The sequence below is a fragment of the Benincasa hispida genome, chromosome 8, assembly GCF_009727055.1.
Source record: "Benincasa hispida cultivar B227 chromosome 8, ASM972705v1, whole genome shotgun sequence".
NCBI lineage: Eukaryota > Viridiplantae > Streptophyta > Magnoliopsida > Cucurbitales > Cucurbitaceae > Benincasa > Benincasa hispida.
This window is the reverse complement of record NC_052356.1, coordinates 8,308,526-8,312,946: the sequence shown is the minus strand read 5'-3', so window position 1 is coordinate 8,312,946 and position 4,421 is coordinate 8,308,526. Positions and strand designations below refer to the sequence as shown.

Genomic DNA, 4,421 nt, shown 5'->3' with positions numbered 1-4,421 from the left:
TAATTACTAAACGAGAGGTAAATAATCAATAAAATACATTGACGTTGTCTATGAGAGAGATTTCATACATTATTCAAAAGTAGGGCATGTTTGCTCCTCTATTTTGTCCTAACAATCAACTTCTTTTTAGCACATGGAGTACCACACAGTCAGTCTTTGTCCAATAGTTATATCATAGTCATTTGGTTAGCATTATTTTGAGCAACAATTACATAAAAATTTAGAGCTGACGTTAGTACCAATTTTAAAGTGTACACAATGACAAAGTAACATGAATATATGTAAAAAGGACAAATCATAATAGAAAATATGGCAAAGAATCTCAATCTAAAGATGTAAAAAGTTATGCAAAAGAAGTTCTAAATAAAAGCACAACAAAATAAAGGTATGTTAGGTGGATGAAAGAAAGAGATAACGAAGTTAGCACATGCAAAATTCAATTATATATATATATATATAAATAAATGCATCTCGAACTTATCTAAATGTTCAATCACAAATTTTCATATCGCAAATTTGTCTAGTTTTAAAAAATATTTTATTCTTTGAATTGAAATGAATGCATAAAAATAGGTATAATTTATGGTAAACCTAAATATTGATATAATGTATTTATGTATAAGTGAGGCATAGGACAAGATGAGATGTTTACAGTCACCAAAAACTAACATGACAAGACATGGGAATCTTAGCCAAAGGACATCTTATATCGTACGGATCAAAATTACACAGATTTTTTTTTTCTTTTTTCTTTTGGTTAAACAGACAAAAAAATCATCTAACACTAACCTCTGCCATGTAGTGCATTTCTTACCTTATTTTCCATCATTCATCTTTTGTCTCCTTCCCTATGTTCTAACTTGATTTTATTTTTTAAATTTGGTTTAGAATTTAAATTTTAGTTATAAAATGAGGTCTAAATTTTCTAAGTGTTTAATGTAAACTTAAAACTTATTGTAGATTAGTTTTGATTAAAATATATTCATTTACCAAAAAGTCGAAGATTTAGTTTTCCCCTTTTATTATTCATCTAAACAAATGTATGTTATGTTGTTTGAGATCCTTTTCAATTTACTTCAAAGAAATATCACTTTTTCTATCTCCTACCATTCAAATTTAACAAATCTCCCGTTATCTTTTAAATTAGTTAATTGTGACTATGTTGATTTTCTCTAAATTTTGAATTACGATTCTATTTCTTCCTCTACCCACAAAATATACATTTCGTGAAGTCGCTACAATATCTTAAAATAATCAATGAGTGATTAAAAAATTTGCATGTCTCTTATGGAGATTCTTTTGAAACTTTTTTCTATCATACATCAACTGTTTCAAAACTACACGACACATTGTTGCGGTCTCTTATTTTTGGATGTGAGTGCAATGTAAGAATCAAAACAAATGAAACAAAACAAAAGATATATATATATATATATAATATATGCGTTTTTAGATTGGAAATATATAACAAGAACAACTACATCAACAATAAAGTTTCTGAAACATGAAGTGCAACATGTCATCAGCCATTCAAATACCCATATGGGGAAAAAAGAAAATGGGGTTTAGTTTTAGTACATTAATACTACTAATAATAATAATATTGAAATGTATTTTTGAGTTTACCTGAGTAATGAAATGGTGAGGCCCCATATTTGTGATTTGTGAACAAAAGGCTTAGATAGTGATACCAAAGCTTTACAAAGCCACAAAAATACCTAAAAGAAAGTCTCTTTAACTTAGGTTTGTATGTCATTAATAGTCATTAAATTTAAAAAAAAATTAAAAAAAAAAAACATTCAAGTTGCAACAAGTTGATTATGTGGAGATGGTCCACCAAAGAGATGGACTACTTGTGATGGAAAAAGCAAAGGGAGTGAATGACAAATCAATGGGGCAGTAAGATTGAAAATGACAATTCCCAATCCCTTCATTGGATCTTTTCCAACATCCAATTTCCAATTTTTCAAATTCATCATTTCCTCACCAACCATCTGGGTCACAAAATAATGTTCTTATAAAATAATCATACAAACTCAAACTTCACCCTAATAATTAATTTTTTTTTAAAAAAAAAAAAAAAAAAAAAAAAACCCATATTATAATATTTTACACAAAAGAGGTTGCTCGAGCGAAGAGGGCCAAGAACAGAAAGTAAAGGCCGATGGAATACCTTCCCACACGACAACTCTTATGATTTAGCTTATTCAAGAGCATAAAACTCTACTAATCGTTTGGATACTAGAAAGAATCAAACGTTAGTATTGAACCCTCTGAAAAAGTCACAAAACAAGTGGCTCCGTCTTCCGTGTTAGTTACTTCTGCAGCAAAAGAGAATAATCTCTCATTTCCTCCTTATATTTTTATATTCTAAATTTTCACCAAAATATGTAATATTTGAACATTATAATAACAGAAATTAGAAGAAAATAATAGATAAAAAGGAAATTTGGTATCAGGGTTATCCAAAGAGATGCCATTAATAAACAGATAAAGAAATTCAAATCTAATTAATCCATGGATGGATATTATTGCTTTACATAAACAAATATATAAATTTTTTTAAAAAAAAAAAGAAAGAAAAATAAAACACACACACACAGACACACAGGAAGAGAGAGAAAAACCCACCTGAAGGAATATGAGAAGGAAAAAAAAAAGAGAATCATCAGATTTATGGCAGTGAGTACAACATGAACAAATAATAATAATAATAAAATAATTAATAATAATAATAATAATAATAATTTCGGGGGTGGTGTGTGGAGTAAATAATAGCGTTGTTGATGCTGAGGTGCAGTAATCAAGATCTCAAGTAGAGTTTTTTTTTTTTTTTTTTTTCCAGCATCTAAATATTTTGATAATATTGCATTTTGTGAATCTTGAAGATGCTACACCGAAAATAACGCTGTTCATTCTTCTTCTTCTTCTTCTCACCTAATTTCTTCACTAAACAAACGTTACTATTTCATTCAAAAACATTTTTTTTTAAATAAGTAAATACCATTTTAAACAAAATAGATCTCATCAGGAAAAAAAAAAAAAAAAACCACCACAAAATGGTTCTTTTTTTTTTTTAAAAAAAACTTAGATTTTCACCGTTTAATTAACTAAAAAACGCCTCAATTCTTCAACCCATTTTTCCAAACCAATATTTAATTCATAATTTATAAGAAAGAATCAAACTTTTCCTTTTAAATATTAATAAAGAAAGAACTTTGTTTTTTGGCTGAGTAAAAGTGGAAAGCTAAATCAAAAAGGAAAAAAAAAAAAAATCCCACGAAATAAAATAAAAAATTACCTAGAAGAACAAGAGGTTGAAGAAACTTTTTTTTTTTCTTTTTTCTTTGTTTTTTTTTGTTTTTTTTTTTTGCTATGGAGGTAATAGAACAGAGAAATAAAATATATAGAAAAAAAAAGAAAAAGAAAGAAATATCATCTTCTAATAAATCAGAGAAAAAGAAAAAAGGATTGATAGAGAAAAGGAGAGAACAGTGGAAGATGAAGATGAACCGATGAAGAGAGAGAGAATTGCGTTAGTCGATATATATCGCGTTTTTTATATGCTGACGTGGCACTCATATCTTATTTATTGCTGTTTTAATTTTAATTTTATTTTTTTTTTTACTCTTTTCTTGAATGTGACTGGTCAGATCTTTGCTTAGCTGTATCTTGCTCATATTCCTTAAAAGCCCTAGAGCCTTTTATTATTTTTTTTACATGAAAACAGAAAGAACAAAAATTATTTATTTATTTATTTATTTATTTATCTTCTTTTATTGGCGCAATCCTCGTATTGACCCATTTATTTATTTATTTATTTCATATTTGGGTTCTTTAAATTTCCTTTTTCAAAACTTTTCAATGTATGCCGCCACTTCTATATTTTGTTTTTCCTTTTTTTATTTTTACTTTTCTCTTCTCGAAATCCCAATAACACCCTTGTCTTGTTTTAAGGTTTTACATCTTGTCTTGGTTTCTTAACATTTTTTTTTTAATTATATTTTATTCTCATAATTATTTTGATCTAATAAAATAAAGCATAACTCAATAACATGTTATCTTTTTTTCTTTTTAATTGGTGATTCAAATCTATATTTTCATAAAAAAAAAAAAAAGGTTTATAAATTTTGTAAAAATTTTAGTCAAATCATTTATTTATTTATTATGGCTTAAATACTCATTTTTATCCTTATACTTTCAAAATATTCATTTTAGTTCATGTATCTTAAACTTTATTTTATTTTAGTCCGAACTTTTCAAAAAATGTTCATTTTAATCCCTTAAAATATAAAAATAAAAATGAAGGGAAAAAATTAATATTTTTTAAAATTAAGTAATCAAAATGATAAAAGTTGAAAGGAATGAGACCAAAATGAGTATCTTGAAAATAAATGGACTAAAATGAATCAAAATTGAAA

The 4,421-nt window shown here is 26.5% G+C and overlaps 1 long non-coding RNA gene across 1 annotated transcript; it reads right to left on the bottom strand.

Moving 5' to 3' along the window:
* LOC120082782 lies at positions 1–3,356 on the bottom strand. Its single transcript, XR_005483280.1, has 2 exons — positions 3,302–3,356; positions 1–1,718 (listed from the first exon to the last, which is right to left on the bottom strand). It is a non-coding gene; the product is annotated as an uncharacterized LOC120082782 (long non-coding RNA).
* Positions 3,357–4,421: the final 1,065 nt, after the last annotated feature.